Raw genomic sequence first — 18,637 nt, 5'->3', positions numbered from 1 at the left:
CAATTGTCCCCTATCTTTAAAATGGCAGGCGCAGTGTCCAGCGATTGCACGCAGGCCTCAGCGTTTGCGTGCACTGCGCATTTTCCAGGTGTGTGACCAGATGCGCCGGACGCTACATGTTGCATTTTTTGTTCCGCCCAACATCATTAAAAAATCGCATGCGCGCGTTAGCGCACGAAATGCGCAAAAAAATTGTATTATAGTCTATGGTGTCGCTGACGTGTGCTGTGAAGTGCGTATGTCAGCACGTTGTGAGCGCCCGCAATTTCAGAGTAAGCAATGTCTAGACACTTGTTTAATACACCCACTAAACAAGCAACATTGTTTTGGAGGAGGGTAGATAAAACGGGGTCTGTAGTGCCAGATCATTACTCTCCAGACAGACTGCAAGACAAAGAAGACAAGACAACACCCACCCAGCCTGAGACAATCCACTACTTTGGAGAACACAGCAGCTATAAAGTGAGTATTCTAAAATCAATTTATGTGAGCCTGTCCTTTAAAATATATTATGTACTAATGTTTTTTTTTTCCAGCATGTCTTCTGGATCCCAATACAGTCCTTCCAGGGAAGAATTGGAAGAAGCAGCGTGAGGTGAGTATTTTGCTGCCTTTGTGTAAGTATACCTGCATCTCCAAATTGGTAATTATTTCTGTTCTTTTTTACAGACCTCAGCATCGGACCAGCCAAGTGAGCCGGAACAGCTGGAGCAGCATACACAAGGCCCGGCGGGGAGGAGAGGCAATGTAAGTATCCATTATTTAAAGTTACCTTTTCTTTTAAATTCTGTTTTCTATTCCTGTTTTTATGTCCTGTTTTTCATGTTCAATTTTTTTTTCTCTATACCATTCTCCACAATTTCCACGATTCTAATGTATTTCTTTTCTAGGTTCCACAACGGAATGAAGACCTGTACATTGACAACGAGCAACTGATCATCTTTGTCCAGAAGCGTGTCCCATTGTGGGACAGCCGGGACCAGCAGTACAAGGACATTGTGGTGACCCGGGAGCTGTGGAATGAGGTGGCCGCTGCGTTGATGGAGGGCTGGGACAGCGCCTCTGCAACTTTAAAAAAAGCGTTTAGTAAGTATTTCCCTGTTGTGTGATGCCGCATTGAGTCTTTGTCCTGAGGATACTGTTTTGTTTCCTGATAGATTCTATCAGGGACCATAACAGTGTCCTCAGGATCAACATTGAATGCATTGTGAATTGTTATGTTGTATTGTTCATGCTTTATCTCTTGCACCTGATGATACTTGTGTGTTTATATTTACTGGAAGATATATTCTTGCAGTGAACACACAAGTGTCCTCAGGTTCAACAGTCAATGCATTGTGAATTGTAATGTTGTATTCTTCATGCTTTATCTCTTGCACCTGATGATACTTGTGTGTTTCCTGCAAGATATATTCTTGCAGTAAACACACAAGTGTCCTCAGGTTCAACAGTCAAGGCATTGTGAATTGTAATGTTCTATTGTTCATGCTGTATCTCTTGCACCTGATGATACTTGTGTGTTTCCTGCAAGATATATTCTTGCAGGAAACACACAAGTGTCCTCAGGTTCAACAGTCAAGGCATTGTGATTTTTAATGCTGTATTCTTCATGCTTTATCTCTTGCACCTGATGATACTTGTGTGTTTACTGCAAGATATATTCTTGCAGTAAACATACAAGTGTCCTCAGGTTCAACAGTCAAGGCATTGTGATTTTTAATGCTGTATTCTTCATGCTTTATCTCTTGCACCTGATGATACTTGTGTGTTTACTGCAAGATATATTCTTGCAGTAAACATACAAGTGTCCTCAGGTTCAACAGTCAAGGCATTGTGATTTTTAATGCTGTATTCTTCATGCTTTATCTCTTGCTCCTGATGATACTGGTGTGTTTCCTGCCATATATATTTTTGCAGTGAACACACAAGTGTCCTCAGGTTCAACAGTCAATGCATTGTCTATTGATTTTTTTTTTATGCCGCATTGACTGTTTGACAAGGAAAATCAGGTGTGCGTGATTATACAAGATGTTACCAGCTGTGCATTGTATAATGTTTATTTTATTATTTTTTCAACAGTGAACAAAGTCCGCACACGTTGGCGCTCGATGAAGGACCGCTTCAACACTGATGTTCATGCTGAGGGACAGGTTCGCAGTGGGAAATCGGCAAGGAGCAGAACCAAGTACCGATATCATCGTGCTTTGGAATTCCTACAACCGGTCCTTGCCACCAGAGCGTAAGTATAATTTCCTCTTTTGGGGGGGGTTTTCATTGTACATAATCGGTGATTTTATCTTCCACAGATGATCCTTCTTGTAAATGCATGATACTAATTTTTAACTTTTGTTTCAACAGCACCCTGCAGCCTGTCCCTGGAGCTGTTCTTCATCGATCGACCTCGGACACATCCCAGCCATCCGACAGCCAGGAAGCAAGTTGCAGGTCAGCAACACAGACAGCTGGTGACCAGGAAGATGGTCAGTCAGGTGTTTCCCTGTCCCAGGTCTCTGCCACTGGTTATTGTCAGCTAGCGGCAGAGGGCCTCGGACAGAAATGTCATGCCCGAGTTCATGCACTTGAGTGAAGCCTTTCATGCCAGCCTCAAGATGCTGGCCGAAAGAGTGGAAAGTGGTTTTTCACTAACGGAACGTGGTTTTAACCACATGGAACACCTCATCCACTTTTCCGACTAGCGCCTTGAACGGCTGGAGGCCGACCTCAATAGACCAGCGTACCATCTCTTTAGTAAAATTGAACGGGGCATGGCGGATCACCTTAGTCCTGAGCAACAGTTGAGTGTGTTACACGCCTGCAACACTGCTTTCTTGCAGGCTATGCAGCAGAATCAGTACGTGCAGCAGTCAGTGGTGTCATTCCCACCTGTGCCACCACTGACTCGCTTCACCACAGTGCCAACTTCTGCTGCATACCACAGCACGGTCACATGCATTCCTAGCCAAGCCGGACACCACTACATCACACCAATGCCGAGTGCTGGTGGACACTCCACCCCCGCCACCACCATGTCAAGCGCTGCTCCTGTCTGGAGCACCAGTACTGCCACCGTTTCCAGATCTTGGCGCACCTCCAGGGCAAAATCTGCTTTTGCCACCGCCACCTCTTCTCCTGTTCGGACCCCAGAGACTACATCATCTCCGGATCGGAGCACCGCCACTTCGCATCATCAGCATGGGAGCACAGCCACAACTCCTCATCATTCCAGGAGCACCTCCACCACTCATCATCAGAGGAGCACCGCCACCTCTTCTCCTCATCGAAGCACCGCCACCACCCCTCTTCAGAGGAGCACTGCCACCGCTTCACCTACTCGGACCACCACCACCACTCCTCTTCAGAGGAGCCCCGCCACCACTTCGCCTACATGGAGCACCGCCACCACTCCTCATCACAGGAGCACCGCCACCGCTTCACCTGGTAGGAGCACCACCACCTATTCTCCCACCAGAAGCACCGCAAACACTTCACCTTCAATTAGCACCGACACTACAAGTTCTCCTGCAAGGAGCACCGCCAGCGCCTCCACCGAGCAGCCCAGGGGAGACCCACATTCCATATTTTATTCTTCACAGACACGGTCCAACATCTCGAGGCGGTCAACAACTGTAAGGCGGTCACAAGGTGGTAGTCCGTACAGGCAGGTAACTCCTGCCCCAAAGAAGAAGAAACAAAAGACTTTGTTAGTCAGTCCCCCTCTCCTTCCAGCGTTTCTCAACCAGCCTCCAGTTCCATGCCTGATCTCCCTTCCCCCAGTACTTTAGTAGCCCCTTCACCTAGAACCCCTTCCTCAATTTCCAGCCGTTCCTCATCTGTCCACACCCCCAAAGTATCCCACTCTTCCCCCAAACGTCCTTCAAAAGAAAAATAAGCTTTTTTTTAGTTTCAAAAAATAAATGTGCAATTTTTATTGTTCAAAAAGAGTTTGGTTTAATGTGTCTTTCGCCACCAACACACACTGCGCCGTACATTTTTCTTTTTTGTCAACACATAGGTCCATTAATGACAAGTTTACGCGTGTCAATCTTGGAGATATGTGTAGTCAAAACCAGGAATCTAGATGACTTGTATTTTCCACATCAGTCTCTTCAGTCAGGTAATAAAACACAGACTGAACAGAGGATGGTGTTGAGTGCAAGGCCTATCTATTGTTGCCTTGGTTTGTATCCAAAACAGTAACTTCACTATCGTGTGTTTTAATATCATTTAACTTTTTTTGATACAATCCAAGGTTATTATAGATAGACCTTGTAATTAACCTCATCCTCTATTAAGTGTGTGTGGATAAACTGAGTAGATGATGTGGAAAATACCCGCCATATGTACAATACCCTGGCCTTGTATCATAACGATCACACCTGGGCAGGTGAATACACATGAGTTGTAACCAGCAGCGTCGCTTCAGTCTGCCTATATATAACTCAGACTGTAGCGCTGCTGCAGTTAACCTCTTATGTGTATTCTCCTGACAATGTGTGATAAGCGTCTGAAGTGTGGATGCGTTAGTTTTGCTGTCCTCACTTCAGCATGACACCAGGCCTGGGTATTGTAGAAGTTGTATCAACTTTATTATGTATACAGTCTTGAGTTCTAAACTGGACACAGTGATGCTAATACAACTAATATGGATAGTCAGTGTTTTTAGGTGTCATAAATAGTTCCAAAATGAATAATTGTAACATCATGACAGGTGACACAAATATTAGTTGTATTATCTCCACAGTCGCATCACACCGAACTCAAAGTGTAAAGATAATAAAGATCATACAAGTTGTGTGTATGTATAGTCACCTGGTCTTGAGTTCTATTAATTGAAGGATGCACAAAAAACAGCATCATGAATTCAATCGTACACCTGGCCGGTTGATTATTATATTGAAGTGTAAAAAGACAGAGTGCACTCGGTACAGGTATCAACAATTTTTTTTTATTAACATAAACACAAAAGTAAACTTTGTTACACCATTTGGTCTTGCCAGGCCACCCGTCCTAGATCTGAGTTGAAGTTGGCCGCAAATTGGTCCCTCATTTGGCCAACTTCAACGGATGACCTGAGAAGGGTGCTGATTAAATTCTGGCAAGGGGTTAGGAGCGACATCATCAAGTTCAAAGTTCGGGTGCTCTCTAACCATAACAAAATTGTGTAGAACCACACAGGCCTTCACCACCTCATCCACTGTTTCCAGTTTCAGATTAATGGCTGTGGTTAAAATGCGCCATCTAGAGACAAGTATACCAAAGGCACACTCTACAGTTCTTCTTGCCCTGGTGAGCCTGTAATTAAAAATTCTTTTGTTGTGGTCCAAGTCCCGGCTGGAGTAGGGTTTGAGGAGGTTTTGGCACATCTGGAATGCCTCATCCCTAACCATTACAAAGGGCTGTGGTGGACCTTCGGTGTTGGGAAGAGGACGTGGCATGGGGAAATTGAACTGGTTGCCATACAACCTCCGGCCCATGTCCGAGTTCTTAAAATCCTGGGAGTCATTCCCACGCCCAAATGTACCAATGTCCACTGCAACAAACTTACAGTCTGCAGCAGAAATGGCCATGAGTACTGTAGAGAAGTACTTTTTGTAATTATAGTACTCTGATCCAGTTCTTTTTGGTTTAATAATCCGGATGTGTTTCCCATCCACCGCACCCAAACAGTTGGGGAAATTGCAGACTGTCCAGAATCTTTCTGCATTTTCAATCCACTTTTCCCACGGTGGGGAGGGGCAGAAATTCGGGACAGAGAACGTCCCACAAAGCCCGGCAGGTGTCCGCAACTATTCCCAACAAGGTGGAGATTCCAAGCCGGTACTGGAAGTGCAGTGAAGAGAGGGTCTCTTCAATAGCCAGGAATCTGGGAAACAGAGAAACAACAAAAATTAATATTTGTGTATCTGGATTTTTACAACACCAAAAATAAAATTACAAACAAAAAAAAAAGGCATAAACATAAATATGCAGCCTTTTCTTTACTACATGGCATAACAATAATGCTGCAGCCTTTGGTTAATTACATGGAAGAACAATAATTCATAGTACATCTGAGAGAACAAATAAAATTAGGCAGGCATTGTTTTTTAAATACTACGTACCGTAAGGTGACCAGGAGCCGATCATCAGGAGGAATCGCACGACGGAGCTGTGTGTCCTGTCTCCGGATGGCATCTTGGACACGACCAAGCAAATACATGAAGCTTTGTTGGGACATCCGTGTGTAATCAGTAAATTTATCCAGGTTTGCCTGGAGCTCGCTGTAGAGGGTGTGGTATGCTACATGGCTCTCCCGGAGTTCAACAATCTGATGTATCCACAAACGCCGACGCTGCCCTCATCGCTGTCTCTCTCTCTCCCTTTGTTGATGGCAAGCAACTGCATGAGCCATCCTGATGTCCAGATCCAAGTTGAAGTAAAAAGTCTTCCAGTGCAGATCCATGTTGTCAAGAGAAAATCCAAGGAAATGTGAAGAATTCAGCTGTAAACTGGGTCTATATAAAGAATTTCTATAACACAAGCCCACTGCTTTCCCATTGGTGGTGTCTGATGCAAGAATTTTTCTAGAATTTTCCTCCTGTGATTGTGACACCATGCGCATAAAGAACGCATACGCATGGAAAACGCTTGAAAACGCATACAAAAGCTGCGTTTTTTGCCTTACCGCGCACGATAATGCGACAAAAAAAAGCAGCGTTTACAAGCGTTTGTATGCGTTTTTGTCACGCGTTTGATGTGCGCACCAAACGCAGCGCAGAAAAACGCTAGTGTGAAACTAGCCTAAGGCTTCAGTTTTGGAGGTGTTTACTCTATATCCCGATAAATGTCCGTATTCTTTTAAAGTATCCATGATATTAGGAAACGTTGTGTGGAGCTTAATGCAGGTTAGTAGAACATCATCAGCAAATAATGCCTATCATTAAAATCTCCTATTAACAGAGACACTGGTGGCAATTTGTGAAATAAAGAGAATATCTTTTGCAAAAAAACAGATCTGTCCAGTTTTTGGTGCATAGACATAACATAAATTTATTGATTTCCCCCTCAGAAGTGCTTCCAAAATAACAAACCTACCCTGTGGATCACTATGTGACTTAGTCACCTGTAATGGGCATTTTGAGGATAATAAAAATGCCACCCATTCTCTCTGTTATAAAAAGCTGAATAAGTCAAGGGAAAAGAATTAAGGGCAAACTTAAATGTGCCTGTTTTATCATAGTACAATGTGTTATATCATGATGAAGAAGTAATTTTGTATTTCGAAACGCATCGAATAAACCACCATCTTTTATTTCATTATACATGGATTTACGTCTCAAGTCTCAAGTCTATTCAGCAGCGCAGATATTATCCACGGATATCATTTTACTCTGGTACTAAACGGTTACTTGCTGACCCATGGACCTGCTGCAGCTGATACTCATATATATTTTTAACAAAGGATACATCAGGTTAGTATAACCTGAGTAATACCTCAATTTGTCTATTGGATAAGACTCTATTTTGTGCTGATTTCTCCTACATCTTCATCGTTTGTTTTATCATAATGGGTCTCCTGTAGAAACGCTATGTCCACTTTCTGGGACTTTATCTCTTGCAAAGTAAGCCGCCTCTTACTAGTGGAATTAAGATCCCTTACATTACGTGGTACTATGCGGGTCCTGATGAAAACTTAAAGGGATATTCCAATTTTTAAGATCCAATCCCAATATGTAGTACTGTAGGTGTAATAATAATAATATTTGCAAATAACTCCAATTAAAAATTTAGTATAGTTTTTCTGATTTGCTATGTCGCTACCCCATGTGCAGGCAATCCAGGACCTTAGGTATCCATGGTTATGACTACTCATAAAGTGACTGTTAGTTAGCTAGTTGGTCGTGGTTGTGACCATGGATACCTAAGGTCCTGGAATGCCTGCACATGAAAATCTATACTACATTTCTAATTAGAGGTATTTGTTAATATTATTACACCTACTACTCACTTGTTTGGAACACCCTGAACTTATCTCCCTTCCAAAGCCTCCAGATAAATGCCGATTTCCCGGACCCTCACAGAATTTCCTCACCTTCTGCAGAGAGAACTGTACTAAAGCAGAAGTAGAGACATAAATTTAAGGGATAGACAAAGACAGAGAAAACAAAGAAAAGTTCAAACTTCAATGTACCAAATACCATAGTTTCCAGGAAAAACTCCTGGCAGGTGGTTACTTCTGTCGAACAAAATGAGCATAATAGGGATTCAGTTAGAATAATGTAACCCCAAGACTATTTACCGTAGGTATAGAGCCTAGGACTTAACCTGCTCAGAGTAGAAAGGAACACAAAAAAGAAGAAACCCTACGAACAGGTCAGTCCAGAGCCTCTCCGTGCTAATATTGCTTATAACTTGCGGAAACACTGCATGACATAGAAATAGTGACAAAGAAAAGTGAACTCAGCAAGGTCTATTAGGAGGAAACCCTGGTCCGCTAGCCGAAACCGCATGGACCAGGGATCGTCCCACCGAACGCCCGCTCTCCTTTCTTTGTGGGCATAACGCTACTTCGACATCACAGGGTGAGGGTAAAACTGTGGCAATACTTTATTGAACCACAAAACAGGCCGATAACATATAGAACAGCCCCAGCACAGTACCCAAGATGGTGCAAATTACAGAGTCTCACCCTTCTGCTGACTCACCGGGATAATAGCAGCTGTTACTTCAGATCTTCCAGGGCAATTTACCCCATCTGTGGCATGCACACAGAGGAGGTAACGATAAGTGTAGGAAGATGACAATCCATTCAGGTACAAGGGCCAGTTGACCAGAGGGTCACAACCTGGCTTCATCTTCCTTCCAGGGATGACTACCTCACCTGTGGCACGCACAGAGTGAAGGTAACAACAAACTTAGGAAGATGACAGTCCATTCAGGTACAAGGCCATTTGGCCTGAGGGTCACAACCTGGCTTCTCCGAACATCTCCATGGAGGCAGGCAACTGGCGAGTCCCAATCCTGGGTTTCTCCAAACCAGAGCCGGCTCCAGGTTTTTGTTGGCCCTGGCGAAAAAGTCTCAGTGGGCTCCTTTAACACATATCAGAATTCATGATGCACAGATGCGGCAGAGAAATATAGGTATACTACAATGCCAAAGATTTAACTTCTTACATTACATGAGTGATATCAATAGCTGAGAAACTGGACAGTATAGTCCTCCATACAGTATTATGGACACCATATAGTGCTCCATATAGAATAATGAGCCCCATATATTGCTCCTTAAAGTATTATGGGCACTACATAGTGCTCTAAGCAGAATTATTATTATTTATGTATATAGTACCCTTGATTCCATGGTGCTGTACATGAAAAGGGGTGACATCAAAATACAAATATCACTTACAGTAAACAACCTAACAAAGACAGACTGGTACAGAGGAAAGTGGACCCTGCCCTTGCGAGCTTACATTCTGCAGGATTATTATGGGGATGGAGACAGTAGGTCGGGGAGCTGCAGTACCTCCGATGGTGATGAGGTGGCAGCGTGATCATTACAGGTTGAAAGCTTTTTTGAAGAGATGGGTTTTCAGGTTCCGTTTGAAGGATCCAAATGTGGTGGATAATTGGACATGTTGGGGCACAGAATTCCAGATGATGGGGAATATCCAGGCAAAATATTGGAGGTGATTGGGTGAGGAGTAGTGATGAGTGAACATGCTCGCCACTACTCAGTGCTTGGGTCCCCGCCCTGCATGTTTGATGCTCTTTAGAGAGCCAATGAACATGAGTATTGTCTGCCACACACTGTAATGCCACAGCCATGTTGGTTGTGGCATTACATTGTTTGGCTGGTCGCACAGCATCATCAGGTCTATACCAGACCTGGCACCACCATGCTCGTCACAGTCTACTACGGAATCAGACAGTGTAGGGAGAGTTGCTGCTGAGCTAGGAAGAGATTTGCTTGGTTCTTACTTAGTGTGGGTATACCATATATTATACACATATCCATCTCAACTAACAGTCCTGAGGACTAATAAAGCTGCATTGATAACAGTGCTATGCAGACAGGCAGTGTATGTGGCAGACTGCAGTACATCTAGCAGGAAGTTGCACTCCAGTTCTGTCTGCTGCCATCAGCCGCAATGGAGTTTGGCTGGAGGTGTGGTCAGTGGTATTGTGGGACTGGATCCCAGGGCTGGGCCCCCAGCTCCCACCTCCCGGCCCAAGCTGGCGGGAGTTGGGGGGCCTAAGGAAACATCAAGAGGCATTCTAAGATCAAGCTGGGTCTGAAGACAAGGACCTCGGGGGGCCGCCAGACCCCTGAAGCTGCAGTGGCTCCTCCTCCCAGAGGTAAGAAGGCATCCAGCAGAGGTGTGGCAGTGGTGCACCTTGACTGGGGCACTAATGAAACGGGGGAGTCAGTGACCACCTATGGCTCATGCATACACGCACACCTCTGCGAGTATGAGGACGCCACAAAACAACTTTGGATACACCAGAAGGAGTTGAGGTTAGTTTGGATACAAGCTAAGAAGCGGGTATCCAGCTCAAAAAGAGCAGAGCTGTCCGCCGTGGTGAAGTGGCTGAAGGGGTCTATCAGCAAGTTGGAGGAAAGAAGAGCTACCATCCTTGCTGGAAGCAGCCCCTTTGCAGAGAAGCTGAGAAGCGATGACCAGTTCAGAGCCCTGATCAGTGGGGCTCCTGTGGATCCCGGAATCCCATCCAGGTGGAGGAGGAAGATGACGTGACCATCGCGCCGTACCCATCTGGAAGCCTGGTAAGTGAACTCCAGGTAATGCATAGAGCCATAGCCCCTGAGCAAGTGGCTCTCCCACCTGACTCCAGTATGTCAGAGGATAGTGGGAGCAAGGGAGAGGATGGAGGAAGTGGGAGCAGTAGTGAGGAGGGCTGCCTCATCTTGCAACAGATCCAGCAGATCGATTCTGATACGGTTTGGCCAACTAATGTTCGGGGACGAGGTCTGTGAGGATGAGGCAACTGGGAAGGGGAAAAAACAGAAGAACAGGAATACCAAAAAGGCAAAAACAACTGCCATGGATAAGTTTATCTATGTTCCCCTTCCCGGGGCCCCCCCTGTCCCGTTGTGTGAAACCCACTGCCTACCCCGGCTCGAGCCCTGTTGTGGGTCCGCAGCGAGGGAGCTGGGAGAGCAAGGTCGGACAGGAGCAGGGTGCCGTTTCTGTTGGTAGTGGCTCAGCTTCAGACAGTGATATGGAGTGTGCACCAGAGAATATCATACCTAAAATGATCACCCAGTTGCGCAACATATATGTATGTATGTATATATATAAGGGCCACTTGAAATATTATGCAAACCTACAAGAGAACCAAACAGCTAAAGGCCCAAAATGACATATCATATCACTCTACACATAGTAGTGTGAAAAACATTAGACTTTATTAACAACTAGCTGAAGAACTCGGCGCTGCCCAGGCATAGTATCTAACTACGGTTAGTTATAACAAATTATAATGATTATATCTATCTATATATATATATACACTCACTGGCCACTTTATTAGGTACACCATGCTAGTAAGGGGTTGGACCCCCTTTTGCCTTCAGAACTGCCTCAATTCTTCGTGGCAGAGATTCAACAAGGTGCTGGAAGCATTCCTCAGAGATTTTGGACCATATTGACATGATGGCATCACACAGTTGGCGCAGATTTGTCGGCTGCACATCCCTGATGCGAATCTCCCGTTCCACCACATCCCAAAGATGCTCTATTGGATTGAGATCTGGTGACTGAGGAGGCCATTTGAGTACAGTGAACTCATTGTCATGTTCAAGAAACCAATCTGAGATGATTCGAGCTTTATGACATGGCGCATTATCCTGCTGAAAGTAGCCATCAGATGTTGGATACATTGTGGTCATAAAGGGATGGACATGGTCAGCAACAATACTCAGGTAGGCTGTGGCGTTGCAACGATGCTCAATTGGTACCAAGGGGCCCAAAGAGTGCCAAGAAAAAATTCCCCACACCATGACACCACCACCACCAGCCTGAACCGTTGATACAAGGCAGGATGGATCCATGCTTTCATGTTGTTTACGCCAAATTCTGACCCTACCATCCGAATGTCGCAGCAGAAATCGAGACTCATCAGACCAGGCAACGTTTTTCCAATCTTCTACTGTCCAATTTCGATGAGCTTGTGCAAATTGTAGCCTCAGTTTCCTGTTCTTAGCTGAGAGGAGTGGTACCCGGTGTGGTCTTCTGCTGCTGTAGCCCATCTGCCTCAAAGTTCGACGCACTGTGCGTTCAGAGATGCTCTTCTGCCTACCTTGGTTGTAACGGGTGGCAATTTGAGTCACTGTTGCCTTTCTATCAGCTCGAACCAGTCTGCCCATTCTCCTCTGACCTCTGGCATCAACAAGGCATTTCCGGTCACAGAACTGCCGCTCACTGGATTTTTTTTCTTTTTCGGACCATTCTCTGTAAACCCTAGAGATGGTTGTGCGTGAAAATCCCAGTAGATCAGCAGTTTCTGTAATACTCAGACCAGCCCTTCTGGCACCAACAATCATGCCACGTTCAAAGGCACTCAAATCACCTTTCTTCCCCATACTGATGCTCGGTTTGAACTGCAGGAGATTGTCTTGACCATGTCTACATGCCTAAATGCACTGAGTTGCCGCCATGTGATTGGCTGATTAGAAATTAAGTCTTAACACACAGTTGGACAGGTGTACCTAATAAAGTGGCCAGTGAGTGTATATATATATATATACACACATATATAAAGCTAAGTGTAGAGCCCCGCCCACTCCGCATAGCCACATTGACTATAATATCCCTCATCGTCCCTTCAGCCAGAGCTACCGGACTACTACTCCTAATATCCCACATCATCCCGTCACCCAGAGCCACTGGACTACTACCTCTAATATCCCACATTGTCCAGTCAGCCAGAGCCACCGGACAACTACCACTAATATTTCCACATCATCCCGTCACAGCCGCCGGACTACTACCCCTAATATCCCACATCATTCCATCAGCCAGAGCCACCGGACAACTACCACTAATATCCTACATCATCCCGTCAGAGCCACCGGACTACCACCCCTAATGTCCCACATCATCCCATCAGCGAGAGCCACCAGACAACTACCACTAATATCCCACATCATCCCATCACAGCCGACGGACTACTACCCCTAATATCCCACATCATCCCGTCAGCCAGAGCCACTGGACTACTCCCCCCTAATATCCCACATCATCCCGTCAGCCAGAGCCACTGGACTACTCCCCCCTAATATCCCACATCATCCCATCAGCCTGGGGTCAGAACCAGAGCGCTGAGTGGAACGGTCCTAACTTCCATACCGGGGATCCCTTTAAGAGCGGCATGGCATCAGAACCAGAGCGCTGAGTGGATTTGCCCTGACTTGCATACCAATGATCCCTTTAATAGAACCCTGGGGTCAGAATCAGAGCGCTGAGGGATTTGCCCTAACTTCTGTACAGGAGATCCCTTTAAGAGAGCCTGGGGTCAGTACCAGAGCATTTGAAGGCAATTGCCCTGACTTCCTTACCGGGGATCCCTTTAACAGAGGACTGGGTTCAGTACCAAAATGCAGATTGGATTTGCCCTCACTTCCATACCGGGAACCCTTTAAGAGGGGCCTTGGGTCAGAACCAGAGCGTTGAGTAGATTTGCCCTAACTTCCATACCAGGGATCCCTTTAAGAGAGGACTGGGGTGAGAAACAAAGCACTGGATGGATTTGCCATGCTTTCCATACCGCATGTCCCTTTAAGAAAGGCCTGGGGTCAGTACCAAAACGCTGAGTGGATTTGCCCTAACTTGCATACCAATGATCCACGGGAGAGGGGAATTCATTTCTGTCATGTGCTCTGTGCTGCTTTCTGGGGGGCTGACAATGGCTGGGAGCTTATGTTCCCGCCGGGCATGCTAGATTTCTCCCACCATGTCAGTGTCTGCTGAGTTGTTGTCAAGTGGGAAAACTTGCTCATAGCAACCAATCACAGCTCAGCTTCCTTTAACCAGCTCTGGTGAAATGAAAGATGCTTCGTGATTGGTTGGTGATACACACATACATACATACATACATTCAGTTTTATATATAGTGATCAGGGCTGTGGAGTCTGTGCTCATTTTGGTGGAGTCGGTATAAAATGGACCGACTCCGACTCCTAAAATATATAATAAATTGTGTACAGTAGTTCAACGCAGAATGTGCTGAATATTTTTTCATAGGAATTTGAGAAAGTTATGAAATGTCCTGTAAATGGCTGTTCTATTCCTGATCTAAGGCTACATTCACACACACAGCGTTTTTGCTGCGTTTTTTGAGGAGACTTTTTTCAGCTGCAAAAGCAGATCAGCTTTTTAAAATCCACATCACCTGAAAGGTTTTTGAGCTCAGATAATGTTTTTAATAGCAAAAGCAGATTAGAAATCTGCTGTATCTATCTATCTATCTATCTATCTATCTATTTATCCATATCTGTCTATCCATATCTTATCTGTACCAAAAAGAATGAAAGCCGGTAGCACACAGACTAACACTCCTTTTTTTTTTTTTGCACCAGTCTGGTACACCTCATAGCTGCCTAAAAGGACGCGCAGGACAGGCATTGCTCGTCTTCAGTACCACACCAACATCAATTGATAGTTGGAATAAATAGACTGCATTCATCACCACATCTTAAGGTGCAGGCTTTATTTTCAAGTGTAGGGGTGTGCAGGATGAGGTTCTACAGCAGCTGAGTTGTGCAGTATGAGGTTCTACCCCCCATCTAGGTTTGATCCTGGCTACGCCCACAAGTTTTATGATGCAACAGCGATCTCACCAGCGAGATCGCTGGGTGTGACACTGACCAGCGACCGGCCCCCTGCCCGTTATCGCTGATCGTCCTGGAATAGCCAGGACATTTTTTTGATCGCTGGTCTCCCGCTGGCCAGTACGCATCGCTGCGTGTGACAGGCGGGAGACCAGCGATCAGCGCGCTGGTAACTAAGGTAAATGCAGGGTTTCTAAGCAGCGCGCGGTGCTTAGAAACCCAATGTGTACCTTAGTTACCAGCGCGCTGATGCAGGGAGCTGGTAATCAAGGTACACATCGGGTTTCTAAGTGACGCGCGCCACTTAGAAACCCGATGTGTACCTTAGTTACCAGCTCCCTGCATCAGCGCGCTGGTAACTAACGTACACAGCGAAGCCGCGCGCTCTGCGTCGCTGGTGCTGATCGCTGGTGAAGCTGCCTGTTTGACAGCTCACCAGCGATCATGTAGCGACACACCAGCGATCATGACAAGTTGATATCGTTGTCGGGATCGCTGGTGAGTCGCTATGTGTGACGGGGCCCTTAGCTGAGATAAGTCAGTGCTGCACTCCAGCACCAGTGCAGCTCCTCCTCTACAGACAAGGAAAGACTAGAAGCAATGGGATGAAACTGAATGGGAGGAGACACAGATTAGATATTAGAAAAAACTTTTTGACAGTTAGAGTGATCAATGAGTGGAACAGGCTGCCACGAGAAGTGGTGAGTTCTCCTTCAATGGAAGTCTTCAAACAGAGGCTGGACAGATATCTGACTGGGATGATTTAGCGAATCCTGCTTTGAGCAGGGGGTTGGACCAGATGGCCTAGGAGGTCCCTTCCAACTCTACGATTCTATGATTCTATGACAAGGGTACAAAGTAAACACACTCAGAAAGAAGGAAGGCCTGCACTCATCTCAGAAGACTTGCTAGAGTGAACAGGATAACAAGATTAAGGTAATTACTTCTTAAAGTATATTTAAACTTTCAATAAACTGTGCATAAATCAATAGTCCAGTATACTGTTTGTTCTCTCTGTATGCTTGATGCTTGTTTGTTTTTTCTTTGAGCTCATATACTTTTGGGAAGCTAGCTTTTATACAATATACATAGAATATACAGGGAAAATACAGCAACAGGATTGATGAGGACTTATATGAGGACTTGTGTAGGTATAGAAGCCAAAACATCAAGTTATTAGCTCTGTTATCAGTTTCTTTGTTCCTGGAGTATGATACACAACAAACTTGCTCCCTCCCTACTCCCCTCTTCATAGACTGTGAATCATTTAGTGAGCTGTACCCTAAGAAAAGCCTGAGATTGGAAATTCAAAGTAAAGCTATCTAATAACATATTTTACAAACTTTATATTTGTCATCTGTACTATTGATTTATGCAAAGTTTGTTTTATTTCTATCTAAAATTGTACAGTGGGGAAAGTATGTATTTGATACACTGTCGATTCCCACCTACAAAGAATGGAGAGGTCTGAAATTTTTAATCATAGGTACACTTCAACTGAGAGAAACAGAATCTACAGGAAATGTCTGACCTCTGTAATTGCAAATAAAGGTTTCTGTACCAAATATTAAGTTCTGTTTTTCTATTGTATCAAATACATATTTCATGCAATAAAATGCATATTATTTAAATCATACAATGTGATTTTCTGGATTTTTTTTAGTCTGTCTCTCACAGGTGAAGAGTACAATTGCAGACTTCTCCATTCTTTGTAGGTGGGAAAACTTGCAAAATTGTCAGTGTATCAAATTCTTATTTTCCCCACTGTACATGGTTCCCTGTACTTGCTGTAATTATAATATACATTATTTTATAGGACAAAATTATTTTGAGTGAATTTATATGATTACAAAATGTCTAAGATGCTCCCCATGAAGTCAGCTGTATTTGAGCATTTCACAGTGACTCAAGATGAAAAATATTTTGTGTGTCAATGTATGACAAGTGACCCAGAGGAAAACAAATGGTGTGATGCCAAAATCAGTGCATACTCAGGCAGTGATAGAAATGCTCCTACAAGAGCTTCCAATCTAAAAAGACATTTACAACGCTTCCACCCAGAAGTTCTCAAAGCTGTGACTGAGAAAGATAACAGCAGCACCAAGAAACCCAAGCCCAGCACTTCCTGCCAGGCAAAGGAGGAGGAAAGAGCATCTCAAACATCATTAACAAGATATTTTGTAAGTGACAAAGTTACTGTAACAATGACAGCAGATATGTTTAAAAGACAGCTCATACAGCTTGTCGAGAAGGATGGTGTACCATTATCATTATTTTCATGACCAGCTTTTACAGCTCTTAATGGAGAAATGGCCCGCAAACTTGGTGTTTCTCTGGAAAGAGAAAGTATTAGAAAATTAGTGATTGAAGAAGCCCTTAAACAAAAAGATCTTAAAAAGACGCTTCATGTTTCTTAAAATGGATGCCTGCACACGTCACAGAGTGAACTATTTTGCCATCAATGTTCGATATGTTTGTGACAACAAAGAAATTGTTACCAAGCCACTGGCAGTAAAAGATACTAAAGCTCATCACAGCAGCCAGTTTCTCAAGGCCTTAGTGGAAAAAGTTCTGCAAGATTACGAACTCAAAAAAGAACAGGTTCTTGCTATTGTAACGGACAATGCTTCAAACATGATAAGTACAATTAAACTGATGAATGAGAGTAATGAACAACAGCTAGAAGAAAATTTAGGATTCAGTATGTTTGAGATGGAAGGCCACAGTGCTGTTCATGTAACTGAGGAACAAACAGATATAAGAACAGCAAAATTATACTGTAGAAATAGAGGATCTTGTTGAAGCTGCTTCAGAACACTTGCATATTCATCACATGCGCTGTGTTGTGCACACGCTGCAGCTGGCAATAAGAGATAGTCTGCAAGAGGGACATGCTGAAAATCTGATTGGAAAAGTGAGGAAATTGGTTATTGCCGCCAGAACCCCTAAAATTGATTACATCTTGAAGAGACATGCTGGGAAAGGGGGCAATTGTCGATCAAGCCACTCGGTGGGGCAGCACTTATTTAATGATTGAGCGATTGCTTGAACTAAAACCATTTCTTATAGATATGGCGAACCCTCAGGTAACCCTAAATGAAGGTCAATGGACACAGGTGGCTGAATTGAAGGAATTGCTTAATCACCCATTTACCGTGACTAAAAATTTGCAAGCTGAGGATTTAACTCCTGGCATTTTCATAAGGGAGAGGAAGAACTTGCTATTTTGCCTGTCCCAAAGAGGAGGTTTAATCGCAGATGGCATTTCTGCTTCAAAGAAACGGAGAGAGACACGGCTATTGGAAAACAAAATTTTTCTGGCAGCTGTTTATGTGGACCCAAGTCATCGTATACTGCTTCATGATCAACAGCTTACTAAAGGAAAAGAAGCTCTGACTGAGGTAGCAGTTAGGATGAGTGGCCTACAGGAGGACTGCCAGGCGCAAGAGGACTTGGGCCGTGCCAGTGCTACTGCTGCCATATCTTCATCCTTATCAGATGAGGAGTTTGACTTTAACAAGTATTTGGATGACATGGAGCAGGCAAAGAGTCGCCGCAAGGAAATTAGATTTCACTCCATCTCCTATAGCAAGCAGATTGACCATATTTCAGCAAAATGTTTCACTTGCTCTCAAAGAAATAGAAAAAGTCAACCGTCCATCAAAACTGACTGTGCATGAGGCAATTCCTTTATACCCGGAAATTGTTAGAGATGTTGCTCATGAGGTTACAGCTTTGCCACCAACTGAAGTTAGTGTAGAGAGGTTGTTCTCTAGCCTTAAAATTATTAGGTCAGATTTGAGGTCA

General features: G+C 44.4%; 1 protein-coding gene across 9 annotated transcripts in view; it reads right to left on the bottom strand.

Moving 5' to 3' along the window:
- XPNPEP3 (X-prolyl aminopeptidase 3) overlaps nucleotides 1-18,637 on the bottom strand; it is a 474,091-nt gene that overhangs the window by 22,889 nt on the left and 432,565 nt on the right. Inside the window, exon 10 of one of the 9 annotated variants that reach the window (XR_012226445.1) lies at nucleotides 3,490-3,669. The exons of the other annotated variants lie outside the window; for them this stretch is intronic. The gene's annotated coding sequence lies outside the window, so the exon portion shown is untranslated. The remainder of the gene's footprint in view (nucleotides 1-3,489; nucleotides 3,670-18,637) is intronic. 9 annotated transcript variants of the gene reach the window in all.

Source organism: Dendrobates tinctorius, unplaced genomic scaffold (genome assembly GCF_039654945.1).
Source record: "Dendrobates tinctorius isolate UK_male_01 unplaced genomic scaffold, ASM3965494v1 ptg000012l, whole genome shotgun sequence".
Taxonomy (NCBI): domain Eukaryota; kingdom Metazoa; phylum Chordata; class Amphibia; order Anura; family Dendrobatidae; genus Dendrobates; species Dendrobates tinctorius.
This window is presented reverse-complemented; position numbering and strand designations above follow the sequence as displayed.